Source organism: Ascaphus truei, chromosome 15, assembly GCF_040206685.1.
Source record: "Ascaphus truei isolate aAscTru1 chromosome 15, aAscTru1.hap1, whole genome shotgun sequence".
NCBI classification, from domain to species: Eukaryota; Metazoa; Chordata; class Amphibia; order Anura; family Ascaphidae; genus Ascaphus; species Ascaphus truei.
Window position 1 is genome coordinate 11,566,935 of NC_134497.1, and position 20,705 is coordinate 11,587,639.

The window sequence follows — 20,705 nt, forward strand, 5'->3', positions numbered from 1 at the left end:
TTTGACGTTGACCTTCTTGTATTATAATTACCTGTACTGTATTGTCTTTGTAAAATGCAGAGTACACGGTGGGCACAATATAAATAAAGATATACATATACACATCTACTCAATTAACACTGCAAGCAAAACAAACTTCCATTCATTGATCTGCTAGAAAAACACGATACCACGGAGTACAAGTAAAGACGAATATTTACCTACATCAGAAAATATTGACACCCATTCAGTAAAAAAGCAGTGATTTCCCACCCTTTTAGCACCCGTCAATGTGGAAATATCTCATGCACTCTAATTATATCAAAGTCATTATTTTTCCTCCATTACAAAATATATTCCAAATGTGATGGAAATGTGCATGCAGGGAGGCAGAAAAACATTTTTACGAGCATCTGCTGATTGCTGGATAAAGAGATTGAGCCTATCTTCGGAGAACACTTTGTAGATGCAGTTGAAAACAAACCTTCAAAACCTTACAAGTTTCTTCTTCAGATGAGCTGTAGCAGCAAAGTGGAAGATAGAAAGCGTAAATGCGTGGGGGGTGGGGGGAGATGAGATGTGGCGGGGAGAAAATAAACAGCAAACAAGGTCTGCAAGTAGAGAGATTTATTATCATCAATTAATTAGTACAACAGAGCAGGTGTCGGCAGGTGGTAGGAGAAAGCGCTGTTCAGCACTGAGGTGCTGAGCAGAATGTGCATGGTGGGCTGTTATAGTGAGTCAGAAAACCGATGACTTCATTTTGCAGCATTCGTTTGTTGTTGACGTCCAGAAGATGAAAATGATGAAGATCCTGTGTGCTTCAAAATTGTGCGTTTCTCATCTGGACTTCAGAATACACACCACGCAGATCAGCATCCACTCTAAACCTGTGAAGTCTCCATGTAGGTCTATGAGAATCGCAATTGAAAACAAGAAAGGTTGTACTCCATTGTCGTAGGTAGATAGGAAAAGTCTAGCATCCACCGTGTAAGATGCTGCTTGGTAGGAGTGGATGTAATCAAACTAATATGGATTAGGTTCTACGTAGGATATAAAACATCCAATATTGATTCATGAAATGGTCAGTATTAAAGCTGCAGACCAAGTAATATCCTTCATGTGTTTTTTTTTTTAATAAATTAGTTCCACATGATGAGAAAATACTTGAAGTATTTTTAAAAACAATTCTGAATGACATTTTTAATGTATTATAATGTAACGAGCATTTTTTGTTTCTATAACAACCATTTACAAAGTCACATCCCCTTCCTCTTCTGAAACAGGCTCTGGCACACCCCTTTTTGAGCCCTGCCCTCCCTCTAGCAGTGCAGCAATTGTATCTAGTGACTGCCTGGTCATATGATCTTCCCTACAGAACTTTGCATCTTTGGTCCTCTTATGCTGCACTGACGGCCATTTAGTGAACACCCGAGCCGAATCTTCGCCGATCGATCACAGGAGAACGGAAAAAAATAAAGATGTCCTATTGTACATTTCAATAAATACACCTCCCCCCGTCATGTTAAAGGGAAATGAAGCACTGTCATTCTGATTGGCTGGCTTCAGTCCCTTTCATGACATCACTTCAAAAAAAAAAAAAAAAAAGAAAGGGCACATGGTTTTCACAGCCAATGAGATGGTGTGTGAACCATTTGCCGCCATAATGTGATGTCACAGGCCATATTTAAGGCCGTGACGTCTCATTTGAGCTCTAGAAGCCGACAGGTCAACATCGTGGATTTAACATTGGGTTATTGGATTAACAGATGAAGACAGAAGATAAAGACAGAAGATAAAGAAAATAAAGAAATGATCACAGATGAAGAAAGAAGAAGATGAGAGAAGATTAAAGAAAGAAGAATGATGTTACCTGTCCTGGATCTTCACGGTGGATGGCGTTGGATTGAGCTTCATGACGTCACGGTACAAGAGCTTGCTGGTTCACCAGGATTCGGAGGGCCAACAATTCTAAAGGTAACATAAATATTGAATGAATGTACTTTTATTTTGACAGGTTTTATTATTGCATTTTTTTAATTGTCTTTTTTTCATTGCCCATTGACTGCTAATGTATTCATCTGTGCCTTTTTATGGTACAGATGAATACAGTGATAGCCAATGCATTTTGGGCCAAATGCATTTCTTCTATTGACTGTTATATTCTCTATTTCTGTTTATTGTTTAGCTTAAATTGTTTTGAATTGTGATGGCTTGTTTTTTTTCCCCACAGATTGGTTAGTGTTTCTATTTAATGATGTATTTTGGTGGCAAAGTAGAAGAGATGTGATGCATCAGTAATCCGAGAGAATTCCATCCATAACATGTAATGATAATCAAGATGACAATGGAATGTCCTGGAGGATTGAGTAAATGTGCAATAGGAAGGGATAAGTGTCTAGTGGAGTCCACTTGACCACCACAGCTTAAACACAATAAACACCCAACTAGATAAGCAAATCCGGAAATAAAGTAGCACAGGTGTCCTTATATATATATATATATATATGACAGGGCACAGCGGCCCTTTACCTGTGTGCTTGGATGGACGTTCCAGACATACGGGGCGTGCAGTCCATCCAGATGTAGGTACAGCAAGGTAGAGGTGGATGATGGATAGCACTGCCAAGGAAATCCAGCTCCCAGTGTAACCGGAAAAGTAGGGAAAAAAGCGCACACTCCAATGCACACATTGGAGTGTGCGCTTTTTTCCTATTTTTCCGGTTACACTGGGAGCTGGATTTCCTTGGCAGTGCTATCCATCATCCACCTCTACCTTGTATTTTGGTGGCTACTGGTTTTAATTTGTGTTTCCTAGTGGTTGTATTAATTAATTGTTGTGTTGCTTACTGCTTTTATGTATTACATTTATTGTTTGGCTAGTGGTATGTTTTATGTAATTGATTGGCTAGTGGTTATATTTATTTAATTGGTTGGCTAGTGGTTTTATTTCTTTAATTGATTGGCTATAGGTTTTATTTAGGTAATTGCTTGGTTGACTAGTGCTTTTAATTTTTGTTTCTGGGGGTTTATGTGCTTGTTGTATATGTTTTATTATTGTTATTTTGGACATTCATGCTTTTGTATTAGGGTGACATTGACTGCTGTAGTAGCTTATCATGCCCATATTATATGGGTATGATGTACTACTATGCCACTCAATGGGTACAGGGTGGGTATAGTGGGTCCAGGGTGGGTGGTTAGGCCTCCCAGTTGGGTAGTGGGGGAGGGTAGGTTAACCCTTTAATTACTATAGCGGGTATTAACCACTAAGGTGATTAAGGGCTATTAGATTGTATTTTTGAATGTATTCTTTCTGGCAATGGAGGACATGGCCCTGCAGTATGCTGACGAGGATGCTCTTCATAATGGCAGGGGTAAGTAGTACGTTTTTTATTTACGCTGCCTGGCTAATGTGTTGTTTAATAATGGGCATATGATCTATTATCCATATCTGATAATAGTTATTTTGCACATTACTGTACTGTATGTGTTTGGGGGGAGGGGTATTTATTGAAATGTAGGCCATCTTTATGTTTTGTTACAACACAAATGGTATCGCAGGCCAGCAGGGACCCACGGGGACCACCCGAGGTCCCCCGGGTATAACCCAGGGATCCCGGCCGGCTTGTGGTATTAATCCTGTGTATAAAAAAATAATAATGATTTTATGGGGGGGCACAGATGGTGGGTGGGTTGTGTATTGGTGTTTATTAAATATTGTAATGGTTATTGGTGGCCTAGGAAGTGGATATTAGGGCTGTTGTCTGTATTTTTTTAATTGTGGGTAGCGGGGGTGGGTGAAGGGGGTAGTAGCCCCAAGAATGGATGTTTAGGCCTACCGGGTGGGTTGCAGGAGGGGTTAACACCTTCATTACCTTAGCGGTATTAAACAGTAAGGTAATGAAGGTGTTAAGTCCACCCAGAAGCCCCCCGCAAGGCCCAAACACCCCCAAGGGCCAAATACAACCTTAACCCACCCCCGATACCCACAATAAGCATGGCACTGGCAGTTAACCCCTTCATTGCCATAGCAGGTTTTTTGGCCAAAAGAAACAGAGATTTTTTGCTCTTATTGGGCTTTACTGATGGATGTAGGCTTTTTTTGCCGATAAGTGGCTTATCGCTGTTTATAGCATGAGGCCCTAGTAGTGTGCTCTAAAAACGAAATAAAGTGTAGCTACAAATGAATACAAAGTGCACCTATGGTACAGGTTATTATCTACTTACGACAATTGAGTGCTGACTTTTTTCATTTTCTATTACGAGTCTCATAGACCTATATCGAGAGTTCACAAGTGAGAGTGCAGGCTACTGGCATGCAACAAACATCTGGTCTTTGAGGTGTTAATTCTGTTGTATATGCTTTCTCTACCCCTCTTGCAGCAACCTGTTCTTTAGTCTGGGTTGAACGAGTACTTAGTGCTGTGCGTTTCTCGTCTAGACCAAAAGGTGAAAAGGGACTCCCTTCCTTTGGTAAGGACGTGAGTAACTTGTAGCCTTCCATAGAATTGGTTTTTGAATATTGCACACCACTGTCGACTCTAGATGTCACATTAACCCTTTCGTCTTTGCTATTCCAAGGGTGGTAGGTCCCTCTGGCAGCCTTAAAAATACAAGACAAAAAAAAGGAAGCATTGAAAAATGCTTATTACAGACAACTTAGAGCAGTGGTGGGCAAACTCAAGTCCTCAAGGTCCCCCAACAGATCAGGAATTAGGGATATCCCTGCTTCAGCACATGTAGTTTGGCACAATGGCTCAGCCATTCTGATCTGTGCTGAAGCAGGGATATCCTGAAACCCAAACCTGTTGGTGGCCCTTGAGGACTGGAGTTGGCCACCCCCGAGTTGAAGACTCTCACCTGGATGCCTACACAACAGCCATTCCCATATGGGTTGTGATGTATGATAGAACTGCAAAAGAAACTTATAAAGTTCATGCACAAGTATTCTATGAAATACGGTCTTGTTGGTATGTAAATGATATTATAGCGTGCAACAAACTGGTACTTTTCTAGCAGCCAAGGAGTCAAGCAGTTCGCAAGCGACTCGCCAAGCATTAAGTTAACGTACCTTTCAATTTTGTTTAATGATGCCAACTGCTCTCCAAACTCCGAAACAGGACATGTGGGAGAGACCTCTCCTCTCCAGCAAAAACCCTTATTTCAGGTTCTGGGGGGAAGTTGGTATCATTAGACAATATTAAAATACTTGGTGAATAACTTGTGAACTGTGACTGAGATGCGATTTGTTGGTGAAACAGCCAAGTGGTTGTGTTGGAAAGGAGCAATTTCGGAGGAATGTTTAGCCCTTCTGCAAACCGGTGACTCCTTTGGGAAAAAAATGTTACATTTGCACAGTTTCTCATATCTCCAAAGCTACTAGAATTCTGCACTAGCTTGTGTTACAACCTGGATTCTTTTATTGCCTTTTATCAGTGTGTGGGGCTTCACAAAGGGATTTGTGTTGTTCCTCGGACATGTGGCTAGACTGGTACCTGAGAGATAGAAAGAAGAGGGAAAGGCTCTCGAGGTGGTTAGAATAACTGTGGGATAGAGGTGCCTCCGGCTGATCACAATGAAAGAAGGCAAACGTGGATCAGAAGACAGTCCTTCAGGACTTTGTTCTGGGAGAGATTTATTTGCTGCTGGAATTTTCAGGTTTTAACAATAAGTTATATAGTTACAGTTCTGGCTTAGAAAATAATTCCAAAACCCTCTGAAGTGTAGCCAAGGGCATATTCTGTATACATAAGAAGGATATTGTTATTGTTTTTCTACGCTTTGAAAAAGTTTAAGGTTCTGAATTATGATCATACTGAATCGACTTAAAACAAGCCAAACTTTGGTGCTCATTATAGCCGATTTAAAACCGCACCATACAGTACGTTTAAAGCAGAAGCCCTGCCTGCTGGAAAGCGCCCATACAGTATTGAGTAATGAGTGAGGAATCGTCACTCCAAAAATGTACAGCCTTTCAATATTCCATCCAGAGAAAATGGAGTGAAAACCTATGTTGTTTCTGAATTCGTAGGGCCCTATTCCCATAGCTCTGTAGGTGTCAGCGCCAACCCGCTCCGTCTGTAAAGCGCTACGTAAAACTAGCAGCGCTATACAAGAACATATTATTATTATCAAAATGTACATTTTATTATTAAATTAAATAAAATCATCAAACTCGCATAGTGTGCTGAAGTCACAATCCTCAACGCCAACAACGGGAGTACAGAAAGCGGATTTTTTAACCATTTAATGCTTGTGATATCAGCGCACGTTGTGGGCACGTTGATTTCTGTTAATAATAAAACTTCATTTTAATACTACACCATTGGAGACATTGTTGCGCTTTCTTCCATGATATGTGTATATTTGACGCCGCGCGAGGTAAGGAGGGGATGGCGGGCGACCGGCAGAGCAGGTAGGGGGGGGCGCAGCATAAAAAATTAGCGCGTCCCCTGATCTAGACAAACTGAAGCAGATGTTTAAAGCAGCAATCCAGATTTAACATAATAATATTATTATTGTATTTATTTTGTTACAGGATTGAAGCAGAGGGCCTCCGGCGTTGAACTGTACCGGAGATATTTTCCTCTGCAGCTGTGCCAGTATCTAGGCAGGCAGGGAACTCACGTGCCTAACGAAATGGCGGCGTTTTAAATGTCCCGCGCCACGCCGGCCAATAGGAAGCCGTGATGTCATCCATTGCGGCTTTCTATTAGCCCGCATGACCAGGATCGTTAAACTCTACAGACATATAAACCCCCTCTACGGAGGGTCTGTATCTCTGGGTCGCCAGAGCTGAAATCAATGGGGAGACCCCCTTCTTCAATCCTGTAATAAAATGAAAAAAATAAAATAAAACAATAAATGAAACCTGGACTGCCGATTCAGGTGTCTAAAGATTACCATCAACTCTGCACGACCTGCTGACTGATTTGGGGAGTGGTTGCTGGAACAGCGAGAGGAAGAACTGCTCGGTACAATATTACGTTGGGAGTACTCAGTCTTCTAGTCTTCCTTTCCCTTTGCGTTACTTAAACTCCCAATTTAATCGTAAGCTCTCCAAGGCAGGGACTCATGGCAGAGACGGAGGGTCAGGAGCGCACTCACATCCAGGGTTCTTGTCTTCATCTCCATTGACTCATTGTGCCTGCAAAGCTCTACGTACAGCGCTGCATTCACTGAAATGACTGTATGCGCCTCCCTTTCCTGGTTAGTGGCGTGAGACGCATTGTATCAATCTGTATTGTGCTAACCGATGGCATATGTGTTCTGCCATGTCTGAGAACAGCGGCCTTGCTTGTCTGCCAAGTTAGAACAAACACTGGGGTATGTGAAAAGGAGCATATGCTGTTTTGGGAAACATCAGATCTGATGACAGCGGTTATGCCGCCTCTCACCAATTACAGAAAACACTGAGGAAGCCATACAAAGCGTTCAATACAAATCGCTGATCTACACAAGTGATCGGCAATCATTTGCACATGCTGATAAATAACCATTGAAGAATCAATGAATGCATGAGCCCATTTTACATTAACCCCTTAAATCCATTTTTGTTCTTTTTTTACACAGGATTGAAGCAGGTGGTCTCTGAAGCTGAAAAAAAACATTAATTTCAGCTCCAGAGACCCCCTGCGTCAGGAGGTACTTACCTCCGTAGTAGGTGCCAGGGTTCCCGTTATAGCTGATTCTCAAAGCGCCATGCTGGCCAATAGGAAGCCGTGACATCACCGGGTGCCGCTTCCTTTGGGCCCATGTGACGCTGGAGCTTTAAACTGCAGAGAGATACCTGCGCCCCCTTCGGAGGTCTGTATCTCCGGAAGCAGGGAGTCCCAGAGCTGAACTGAATGGGGTTCAGCTCCAGAGACCCCCTGCTTCAATCGTGCATTAAAAAAATTAACAAAAATGAAGAAAAACCCCCACACATGGATTGCATCTTTAACTGCGTGCGTAGCAATGCTTTTGCAGTCTTATCCGGCACCAAGGATGATAACCTCTTCATTGCTGGAGGGAGCCGTCAGAACCCTATCCATCAACTGTGTGGATTATACATACCATACATCCATCTATCAAACCAGGAGAACTGATACCTCTGGGTATAGGAAAATAAATAGTCTCACAATACATTGAGTGAAAGAGTATATAACAGTACTTCAGCAATAAGTATAAATCAATATCACAATCCTCTGTGATGTATGTTGTTTATACCACAGAGGCTTGGCACTTTCATTCTGACTCTTGAAAATCCCTGGCAGGTGAAACCTTACCTCTATAAATTAGAGAGAGCCCTGACATTATCACACCATAACACTTCAGGTTTTCCGTGTCTGAGTTTTTAATCTCGACATTAACAGTTACCCTGCCATTCTTATGGGGACAGGAAAACAGAATGAAAAGTGACAAAAGAGTATGTGTATATATATATATATATATATATATATATATATATATATAATCAAAAAATAAATAGATGATACAGTTCTGTGGCTAACGAAATGCTTTTATTTGTGCGAGCTTTCGAGATACACTGATCTCAGAACGGTATTGTCTATTTATTTTTTGATTATATATATATATATATCAGGGCTGGTCCAGGTTGTCTCTCTGCCTCTCCTGTCCTGTAAGCCCTGATAGCTACAGACTGTGGCAGGCAATCCTGTGGGCTTTTGACCCCCTCATTCTGACTCCCTCTCTTCAAGAGCTCAAGCAGGACTCTCACTAACTTGGTCACGCGCTCCTAGGAGACTCAAGAAGGTTTACACAGGCCATGAGTCACCACCTTACTTCTATCACTCATAAGAGGGGCATAAGGGGGTCAAGAGCCCATAGATTTAACCTGTTACTGCCTGCAGCTCACAGGACTTACATAACAGAGATAACCGGGGGAAAAAAAGGTATAATGGGACATACCCTGTTACATAACCATGTATTGTTACATAACTCTGTGCCCAGAACATACTTGAAAATGAGAGATAACTCTCAATGCATTACTTACTGGTTAAACATTTTATAAGAAAAGAAATCGCACACCTCATGGTGCAATAAAATCTTTTTACTAAACACAAAGAATGGTAGAAATGCACTCACAAACATCCAAGTTTAAAAAGCACTGACTTTAGAGGTTTTATGGATTGGGTGTTTAGGGGCTTTTGTATATCTTTTTATTATTGTGTATTTTTGGCCTTCATGCTTTTTTATTAGGGTGACCATTGACTGCTATAGTGGCTTATCATGCCCATACCATATGGGTATGATGTACCACTGTGCCAATCAATGGGTAGAGGGTTTGGTATAGTCATCCCTGGGTGTGTGGTTTGGCCTCCCATGTAGGTAGTGGGAGAGGGTGGGTTAACCCCTTAATTACTATAGTGGTTATTAACCGCTACGGTGATGAAGGGATTGGGGGCCATTAAATTGTATTTTTTCTTGTATTCTTTCCGGCTACGGAGGACATGGAACTATAGTATGCTGATGAGGACGCCCTTCATGATGGCAGGGGTAAGTAGAGAGTTTTATTTACTTTATTTATCCTGGTTGGCTAATGTTTTATTTTATAATGGACAAATGAGCTATTATCCATATCTGGATAATAGTTATTTTGCCCATTACTGTACTGTATGTGTTGGGGAGGGGGGGACGGCGTGTATTTATTTCAATGTATTGCACATTTTTTTTTGCCACAGGATTGGTACCGTAGGGCAGCGGGGACCCGCAGGACCACCCGAGGGCCCCCAGACACCTGTGTGGGACCACCTGAGGACCACCCATGGGGACCACCCGAGGGCCCCAAGACACCTGCAGGGACCACCTGAGGGCCCCCATACACCCACAGGGACAACCTAATGGACCCCAGACACCAGCGGGGACCACCTGAGGACCCCTAGACACCCATGGGGACCACCTGAGGACCCCCAGACACCCACGGTCTCTGGCATCAATCATGTCGGGGTAGATTGTGGGTAGCAGCTGTCTCTGTGCAGCTCAAAGAAATCGCCGGCTTTGGTCTTTTAGAGAGGCGATCATCACGCCGACGGCTACGCGCCTGTTTTGGGAATTTTGCCATCGCAGGTAAATCGAGGCTTTCTGAATACCATGAGAGCAACACTCAAAAAACAGGCGAATTAAATGGCACTGCGATTTTTTTTTTATATATGAATGCTTACAGCATAGGCCCCTAAACCTTTCCTAATCATCTATTAATCCTGTCAAGGAAAGAGTAACAAGAAAAAAACAAACTGTATATGAGCGCCATGTTCTCTGGTAGATTTATGCCGGTGTTTATCTTATAACGTAAATGAAACGTGTGGCAAATGGGAAACATTCACCTTCTGTTATGTTATGAAGCTCCAGTGAGCAAAAGACAATGTCCATAATGCTGTATTTCACCTTTCTTATCAGACATGTGTCCATGGTAAGTGAAAATAATAGACCAGGGTTGGCCAACGCCAGTCCTCAAGGGCCACCAACAGGCCAAGTATTTGGGATATCCTTGCTTCAGCACAGGTGGTTCAATCAGTGGCTCAATCAACGGATGAGCCATCTGTCCTGAAGCAGGGTTATCCTTGAAACCTGACCAGTTGGTGGCCCTTGAGGACTGGAGTTGGCCGCCCCTGATCTAGATTCAGCTTCCCTTAAGGCAGCGGTGCGCAAACTGGGGGAGTGGGGGGGCGCTCCCCAGGGGGGTGGGAGATTTGTCTGGGTAGGGGAGCACAGGTGGTTTCAGAGGCCCTGCGTTCTTATCCAAGGCATTTAAATGAAATGCCGGGGGATCGCGTGAGGCCCCTGCAACTCTCCACTTACCTTGCTTCAGCCGGCTGGGTAAATCAAATGATGCTGCGGGGCCATGTGACGTGACGTCACATGACCCCGCAGCATCATTTGACAAGGATGCAAGGTAGGGGGGGGGCAAGCACTGGAGCAAGCAAGACAGGGGGGCGCAGCAGCAAAAGTTTGTGCTCCCCGGCCTTAAGGTTTATCCCTCCATCTGTAACTCTAAGGTTCAGTAGTTTGACACAATCTTATGTAACGGGTGCTCCCTCTGGCCTGACCCACCCAATCTCATATTGGCCCGTGTAGTCTAACCAGTCCCCCATTACAAGGCGTGTGTGGTGGTGCACCTGCAAGTAACAGGACTCTTGAGTCTCCCGCTTGGTGTTATTAGGGGATGTCAATCAGGACAGGTAGCTGAGGTAGTGGGTGCGAGTCCAACTTACATCATGTGCAGCGCCTCCACCTCATCAGGATCTGTGCTTCCGCAGGGAGATGGTCCTGGTGAGGAACTCCTTCTTGGTGCCATCCACTGTTGAGTAATCTCACACTCACACAGTGGGGTTCTTTTTCTCAAGGACATCTTTATTGAATACAGGGATGTAGCAGACTGCCCCATGCAGCTGCCAGCTCTAGCCGCACATCTCTGCGTGATGTCCCTTTGCCAGGTACGCCCTCCAATCATGAAGTGGGATTCCCTTTCTCCTAGGGAGATCACCACTGTGCCAGGTCCCTGGACACAGCGTGGCGTAAACACACTGGAATTATCACTGTGTTCCCGCTAGTTACTGCACTAGGGTCACAAAAAGGGTTCCTTCAATAACGGTATCGTCAGGTTACTCTCTCCCTCGAACAACAACACTAACTGTCAGTGTTGTGCCCTTTATACTCCAGGGGCAGGCGCATCTCTGAGGTCACTATCCAGGGACTCAGAGCATACAGCCACTCCCATCCTTACACAGGGCACCACACTTGGGGGTGAGGGAAAACCTCCATTACTACTGTGGGCAGGCCTGTGTGTACCAGGACTTACTGCTAACAGAGAAGATGTATGCAGTCATTATTATGCATGGCTACATACTCCCCCTGGTGAATACCCACCGTCCCGGCTGGGACCTAAATTTGGTGTACTTTGCGCCAGGAAACACTGCAAAAGAACACACAAATAACACAGCAAACATCATTACATGAACATAATAATGAACGCTCAGTACACTCACTGACCAGCAGGGAGCGCAAAAGAAACAACAGACCACTCTATTGGACACTCAATAGTAATGCCGAGGATCTGGCTTCTTCACCTCTCGCCCCGCGGCATCATGCACAGTCACGCTGTATTCCCGTGGTACTCCTCTCTCATTACAGTACATCACCTTGTGCTTATATACACTGCGCCCTATCTTCCAGACCCGCATCAGTTGAGCTACCCTCTGCTCGGCCTGTATCCCTTTTATGGCTCCCCCTCTCTCAATGATATAGTACTGAATATCAGTCTTGAGCCATCTCTCCCTATTCTCCTCTATCTCTGTCATTAGAGGTTCAGGGACATAGGGGTAATCAAGCCCATGGGACTTCCTGTACTTGGCAATGATAGCTCGCTCAGCTCTGCAAGCCCTAGTTAAACTGGTTCGACCAGCCGTCCCGGGCAACACCCATGATAGGGGCTCATGTGTCTCCACCGGATCATCTAACCCTGCGGACCCCTTAGGGATAATTAGGCCTGCCTGTATACGGTCCCATCGTACCCTTAGAGCCCTAAGGTAGGATTCATCATCAAAATCCCCGGCAGCCCACCAGTGATCAACCACCCCCTCCCTCTCTAAAATAAAGCGGGTGCGGTCAAACCACGAGACATACCCCTCGTACAAGGGGGCCCACCACCTAGTCTCCTTCCGTTCCTCGGAGCTAGAATCTACATTTTCTTCTAGGGACTCCTCATCAGGCCCACCAGAAGACACTCCAGATGTACCCTCAGATCGGATATTAATTCCCTTGCGATGAGAGGTATTCCTAACAGTGATACTCATCCCGCTAGGACAATCACTGAACACCGACACTTGTCGGGACATGCTCCCTCCTCCCTCCGACCCATCATCCGACGTACCCAAGTCCAGGCTCCCAGTTCGATCATCAAAAGGACCCCGTGACTCCCCGGACAACCCTAAACTGGAACTAGATCCAAATAGGATAGGGACGGGTACAGGGGCTTTAGCTAGGGCCTTAGGACTAACCTTGGGTGTGGACGGGGTTTGGGGACGGGACCGACCAGTAGGCACGGACAGGGTTTCGACCTGCTCCCCAGCGGTACCTGCCTTAGCATCGCCACAAAGTCCATCTTTGTCTTCAACCTTGGGACTCCTGGGCTTTCCGTTCAACCGCCCATTCCCTTGGATAATAGGGGATCGCTTCCCGCTGCTCGATCGCAGAGGCGGCACCATCTCCCACTCGGGACCTCCCTGGTCCTCCGGCACCACTTCCGCACACGCACGTGCTGCGACGCCATCTTGCGGTGGATTCCCAAGCGGAATCTCTTCCTCCACAAGGATCTCCTCCAACGCCATTCTGCTACGCGATCCAGTCTGGCTCTGGACTCGCTCCTCCGGATCTTCCACTCCCTGGGTCTGCGACAGACACGGTGTCTTAGTCCCGTGCAGGGTCGGGGTAGATCGGCCTCCGTACGATCCACTAGTCACCACGGCAGTGGGACTCCGGCGATCGGGTGGTCGCGGTACAGGGGACACTCGACTCCGCGTCTCCATACCACGAGGAATTTCATCCCTCCATGGCGTACCAATGGTATGACAGTCTCGTCTGATGACTGTCTTACTCGCCAGCCTTGCACACTCCTCATCCGAGGATTCCAGTTTGCAGTTCGGCCGAGGCATCCCAGTAGGAGACCGGCGATGGGCTCCTCGGTGATCACCTCTCCGATGGCTGAGTTTCTCTATCGGAAGCACCAATGTTGGCTCCGACTCTGCGGGACTGGCACTCTTGTTCCAGAGAGCTCCCGGCTGTTCTTCTATCGCCACCGGTACATTTCCGGTCATCCCCGTAGATTGTACAGGTACGAATGTGGTCATGGGCCACATGTACTGCAGTCCACAGTGGGGGCATCGGGCTTCGCTGCCCACGGCTCCGCCCGGCAGTCTGCACTGCAGGCACAGACACGCCACAGTCTCTACACCCTTCACCCGGATCACCAGGAAGCCTCCTGGAGCCGAATAAGGATGCGTGGAAATCACAGGCCCTTGGTCCACTTTATCAACAGCTTCAGCCATTTTTATCAGCGGAGGTACTCTGCTCAGAGGTCGGTACTGATCAATGGCTCTTCGCAACTGAAAGGCATGGGCTGATATAGTCACCCTTCCTCCCTTTTCCTCTGACGACATCCGGTGAGACCGCAAACCACTCCCCCTGGTTGAAACTAGGGGGATGTCTCGTAGACTTGTAGGCAGACCCAGCACAGGTGCGGAGTGAGTCATAGTCCATGAGGGCGCGGCTCCAGCTTTCGCGCCAAACTCCCCATCGGGGTGGAGTTTTCGCGTTGGCGCCAATCCTGGCCAACATCTAGCAGACTGCAAAGTTGCAAGACCTTTTGCAGCATGCCCACGCGGTGTCCCGGGGACGCGGGAACCGCCATCTTGGTAAGCATTGTCTTTTCGTTCACTGTCTTTTCTTTCACTGAAGGCAACGTCTGGCTGTCTGTTAATTGGTGTATAACAAAGTCCATTTTGTTCCTCCCATCGAAGCACACTGTCCTGCTCATTATTCTCAGGGGTATCATCCCGAGAACAAAAACACGACAAACACGGCGCAGCCACGGCTTTCACGCCATTCCATAACAAACTCACAAAAGTCTCTTCTGTAGTCTGTTCTTCACATGACCGCAATCCTGGACCTTCTGCTCTATGCAGATCCTCCATTCTTGTGGTTCTCCTTCCCTGCCATCCTGGACCTTCTGTTCTGTACAGATCCTCCATTCTGACAGTTCTCTCTCTGTTTCTTTGGGTGAACACCGATTCTCTGTACGTGGAGCTCCGCTCTGCGGGGCAGCTACCACATCTGTACAACAAACATGCCTTGTGCACCACCTTGTGTACCTAACGTAGATCTGACTCGTGTGTGCACTACCTCAGGCTAGGCTCACCCTTCCTGTGTCTACCGTAACACGTTCCTCCAGTCTGTGCTCCTTGGTAAGTGATCTGGAATGGAGACTAGAGTACTCTGGCTCTTCCATGCAGCACTTTGGGCGTCGACCTACTTTTGGCTAGCCTAGTGCGGACCCTTCCAGAATTCCTGCTCTCAGTTACCAGTTTACCCCTTCAGGCGTCCCCCGCTAGCGCTACCTCAAGGCGACTAGAACAGCAATAGCCCCCGGCTCCAGACTCACTAACCCCTAACGGATCCCAAGGCGTCTTTGCGGCATGCATCTCCAGCACCTCCCTGACTACCCCTGGCTCCGTCCCTCAAGCACAAAGTGGCAGCAGACACTTTCCTTAATTCCTACTGTGTGCCTAGCAAAAGCCTGTCCTGTTGACAGGTATCTCAGCAGCGCCTCCAATTGTAACGGGTGCTCCCTCTGGCCTGACCCACCCAATCTCATATTGGCCCGTGTAGTCTAACCAGTCCCCCATTACAAGGCGTGTGTGGTGGTGCACCTGCAAGTAACAGGACTCTTGAGTCTCCCGCTTGGTGTTATTAGGGGATGTCAATCAGGACAGGTAGCTGAGGTAGTGGGTGCGAGTCCAACTTACATCATGTGCAGCGCCTCCACCTCATCAGGATCTGTGCTTCCGCAGGGAGATGGTCCTGGTGAGGAACTCCTTCTTGGTGCCATCCACTGTTGAGTAATCTCACACTCACACAGTGGGGTTCTTTTTCTCAAGGACATCTTTATTGAATACAGGGATGTAGCAGACTGCCCCATGCAGCTGCCAGCTCTAGCCGCACATCTCTGCGTGATGTCCCTTTGCCAGGTACGCCCTCCAATCATGAAGTGGGATTCCCTTTCTCCTAGGGAGATCACCACTGTGCCAGGTCCCTGGACACAGCGTGGCGTAAACACACTGGAATTATCACTGTGTTCCCGCTAGTTACTGCACTAGGGTCACAAAAAGGGTTCCTTCAATAACGGTATCGTCAGGTTACTCTCTCCCTCGAACAACAACACTAACTGTCAGTGTTGTGCCCTTTATACTCCAGGGGCAGGCGCATCTCTGAGGTCACTATCCAGGGACTCAGAGCATACAGCCACTCCCATCCTTACACAGGGCACCACACTTGGGGGTGAGGGAAAACCTCCATTACTACTGTGGGCAGGCCTGTGTGTACCAGGACTTACTGCTAACAGAGAAGATGTATGCAGTCATTATTATGCATGGCTACACTTACATTCGGCGCCTGCCCCTCTGGCTTCAGCATTGGATTCATATTTTAACATACGAATATAAAAACAGTGCGCCAACAAAGACTGAAGTCTGCCGGGGCTCAAGAAAATGACATTTCCTTCTTATCTCAATCAGAAATCCCGCAGACTAATCTCATCTTTAGATCAGGAGTGATGCGGAACCGGGACAAACGAACGTGTTACAGTTTGGCAACCGGTGTCCACTTAATCAATGTCTCAACTTATGTCAGGGGATGGTCATTACTGCCCTGTGGATTTATTGCTTAGGTCAAAGCAAATTACTTTCTCTTTCCTTCTGCGAGCCGGTAGTTCCCTCAGCCTTTAATCATACTCCTCATTCTTTTGTGTTTTGTGCAGCTTGCAAAACAACCTGAGGTCCCAGAGATATATAAATCACATGAAATAATGCTAAGGCCACAAAAGTTGATCGAATTATTCCGAATCACAAGCAAACGGCGGGTACAGTAGGGCTCTTCTGGCGATACAGTACAAATGTGAACCAATTACAGCTTCATCTCTATTTGCAGAAAAGTAATGCTTGACAACGCTGTTGTGGGGAATCAATAGTCTAGCTAACCCTTCTGAAGAAAGCCATGTGTTTCCGTCTCCTTTGCAAGGTCTGATGTAAAACCATCTTTGGTGTCTACTGAAACAAGACACCAGGGAATACCATTTCAGTGACCAAACATAGATCAAAATGGGCGAAAATCTTTGCCATTGTCAAATATGCTTTGGAAAGTTATATTATCGTTCATATCTACATTCTTGTTGGAATTCTCTATTTCTAAAGTACAGTAGGCAAAATGTGAGAATTGAGACATATGTACTGTATATATATATATATATATATATATATATATATATATATATATATATATATATATATATATATATATATAAATTACTGTAAAACCCACCTCTTAAATTAAGCGCTCCAATAAGCTGGACCCATGGCTATTGTCCCACACACACACTCACTCCCACCAACCATTGTGGCCAAACACTGCCATCTACAGCACTTATTCTCTCATCTGCTGTCTCTAAGTCTCCCAGCATACCACTTAGATTGCAAGCTCTCTGGGGCAGGGATTTCCTTTCCTATAAGATCTTATTGATCAAGATCAAGTTAACCCCTTAATTACTATAGCGGTTATTAACCGCTAAGGTGATTAAGGGATCGTGGGCCATAAGATTGTATTTTGTCTTGTATTGTTTCCGGCTACGGAGGACATGGAACTGTAGTATGCTGATGAGGATGCCCTTCATGATGGCAGGGGTAAGTAGTGAGTTGTATTTACTTTATTTATGCTGGTTGGCTAATGTTTTATTTTATAATGGACAATTATGATCTTATTTGTTGCACTTTTGTTCTATAATTCCCTGTACTGCACCTCTTGTAAAGATATACATACATACTTTAGAGGGCCTGTTGTATACTCAGTAACTTGAAGGAAGAAAGATACCCCAAGTTAGGTCCTTCTAGCCGGGAACTGGTGAAATGTGTCATTTTCTGCTACCAATAAATAGCCAATACTACTGTATGTTAAGACACCTAAATGCTTTATTCAACAAATTGTTACTTTGATCATTAGATGCATCTCCTCTAAACCCTGCGTGCTGCATCATATCCAAACAATAAGTGGTGTACTCTGTTAGACACCTCCCTAACCATAGAGCCTATCCGACTGAATGGGGTGTGACTTGTAAGGAGTCTTCCAGCACCGCTCAGTAATTATGGGTCATTATGTTTCACAATGTATTGTTTTGTATCATTTTTAATGTTTAAATATGTAGCACATAAAAAAGAGTACAAGGGAGAATCCCCACAAAAGAGAGAGAATGAGGGGGACATCATGGTATATCACGTGTATATATATATATATATATATATATATATATATATATATATATATATATATATATATATTGTGATGCCCACACCACGTTGTAGCATCTTTTAGCCCAGATTAAGGCAGGAAATTAAGTATTTCTCTATTTGGGGTTTATTTACAGGGATAAATCATACACCAACAGGCCTACCGTCCATTTAAGTCAAAACAAAACATAAAAACAACACCTGTTCCCTTTAGGGAAAACCAACTACACCATAATAGGTACCATTATGTTTAATATACACAGTCTCTGTACACAACAATAAAAGGTTTGGCTTATCTGGTTTTGGAGCAGACGTACCCGCTCCAGCACGGTCTCACGTCCTTCCTTGCTATATATACACACACACGCGGGCGCACAGACACACACATTGTACCCTGTGTGAGTCCCGCTGCAACGCTCCAGCAATAAAAGCCGCTGCGTATGTATAATGTCTAAACACATACATATTAATAAATATTAGCAAAACAAGCACAGACTCAAATACAAAAACACCTGTGTGTTTTAGAAATGCAGCATAAGAAAGGTCGATAAATAATCAGCCAGTGATTACAATTCTGGATCAGAAGAATTACATTGGAAAGTATGTTGGAAACCATCAAAGGGAAATTTGATAAAACTATAAAAAAAAGTATCCTGTAAATACTTTGCTTTAGGTGTCATCCATCTATCTATCCAGCAAGAGCTCTTTCTTCTTATATTAGATCCTGTGGCAATATTTCTTCGTTCCTGGTCAACAAACGCCTTTGTTCTTTTTGCTTTTAAGCTCATATTTCTAGACCCCCACATTGTCAGTGCGCAGGGAGAGAAAAAAAAACCCCATCTCTCACGTTGGTAACAAGTGTACCCAAAATATTATACTGTATACACAAATACTAAATCACAAAAATGCCATCCTTTTCTAATTAGTGTAAAACAGTCAGCTGGATTTGGCCGATGTAAGGCAGGGGTGGCAAACTCCAGTCCTCAAGGGCCACCAAGAGGTCAGGTTTTCAGGATGTCCCTGCTTCAGCACAGACGGCTCAATCAGCGACTGGGCCACCTGTGCTGATGCAGGGGTATCCTGAAAACCTGACCTGTTGGAGGCCCTTGAGGACTGGAGTTGGCCATCCTTGATGATGTTGGTGATACTTTGATAAGGGCACGTGTACAGCATACACAGGTAAATAATTATCATGCATTGTACAGTATCTAGAGTTGTGTGAAGCAGTTGCAACATTTTTAGCTTTTGCCTCAAATTCGATTCCTTGCAAAATGTTTGGCAGGGCCTCAGAGGGAGAATAATGTCTCCAAAATGAGTATTCTTTCGACAAAATGTCATCAGACACTGAGCGAAACATGTAGTGTCCCTTTCTTTTAGGGGCCTATTCACTAAACTTCGATAAGAGACTTAACGTTTTTTGGATGTGTAGCTATTCACAAATGTAGAACTGTTACCCCCACCCCCTGGGAGATATACAGCTACTGGGGTGCTGAGGCATACCTGTTAGGGTCAGGAGATCTGAGGGGGCTGCGATGTGATGGGGACCAGGACAGGCTTTTGGTGATCCTTGAGATTCATTCACCTTTCTTTCTTTTCTCTCTACCCCCATTGTATCTAAAGCCATCTCCCGCCTTAAACCTTTCTCACTGACTGCCCCACACCTCTGGAATGCACTTCCCCTCAATACCCGACTAGCACCCTCTCTATCCACCTTTAAGACCCACCTTAAGACACACTTGCTTAACGAAGCATATGAGTAACTCCGTGGCTAATACTATACATGATACATAAAGCTTGGCCCCCTGCAGACGCACATACCAGAACGCCCTCCTACTGTTTCTGTATGTTTCTCCTAGCAATTAGATTGTAAGCTCCCCGGGGCAGGGACTCTTCTTCCGAAATGTTACTTTTATGTCTGAAGCACTTATTCCCATAATGTGTTATTTGTATTATTTGTTATTTATATGATTACCACGTGTATTACTACTGTGTAGCGCTATGCACATTACTGGCGCTATATAAAGACATACATACATACTGCACTTATTCCCCCACCTGCTGTCTCTGTAAATCTCCCATCATACCACTTCGATTGTAAGCTCTCCGGGGAAGGGATTTCCCATTGTCTGATCTTATTTGTTGTACTTATTGTACTGTAAGTGCTGTATTGTCTCTCTTATAAAGAGCCAAGTACAGCAGTATGCACTATCTAAAGATATACACACATCCCTGTGGTGTGTGTGTGTGTACATCCCTACCTTTTTTCGAATAGCTTGTTAATTTTATGAGTGTTATTTATTCATCTAGAAGTTTTACTTATGTGCAAATGCACAAAATATCCCCCTTATTTAAATTCATGCGTTCAACTTGATGGACCTAGCATGGTCTGGTTGCCTAGCAACCGAATGCTACATCTACAACGGAGCGGTGGCATCCCATCATCCCCCTGACGATGCGTAGAGGAAACCGGCACAAGATGGCCACCTTCTTGAAGGACCCTGCAGTGATGTCACCCAGCTGCCCTGAAGCTGCCAGTTTGAGGGTAGCAGAGGCAGAGAGATCGGCCACTTCCACCTACAAAAGACTGAATTGAATTCTTCGTTTTCCGATCTTCATTGGTTTTAACAAAAAAAAAAAAAAAAAAACTAAAACCGGACTCTCTAATTTTAATAT

The 20,705-nt window shown here is 45.0% G+C and overlaps 1 long non-coding RNA gene across 2 annotated transcripts; it reads right to left on the bottom strand.

The window, feature by feature from the left end:
- Window positions 1–598: 598 nt before the first annotated feature.
- On the bottom strand, window positions 599–20,467 carry LOC142466971 (uncharacterized). 2 transcript variants are annotated; one of them, XR_012788284.1, is made up of 3 exons: window positions 20,088–20,467; window positions 1,853–1,950; window positions 599–890 (listed from the first exon to the last, which is right to left on the bottom strand). It is a non-coding gene; the product is annotated as an uncharacterized LOC142466971 (long non-coding RNA). The 2 variants fall into 2 exon arrangements; XR_012788283.1 differs by lacking the exon at window positions 20,088–20,467 and adding an exon at window positions 6,886–7,131.
- Between the last annotated feature and the right edge of the window lie 238 nt (window positions 20,468–20,705).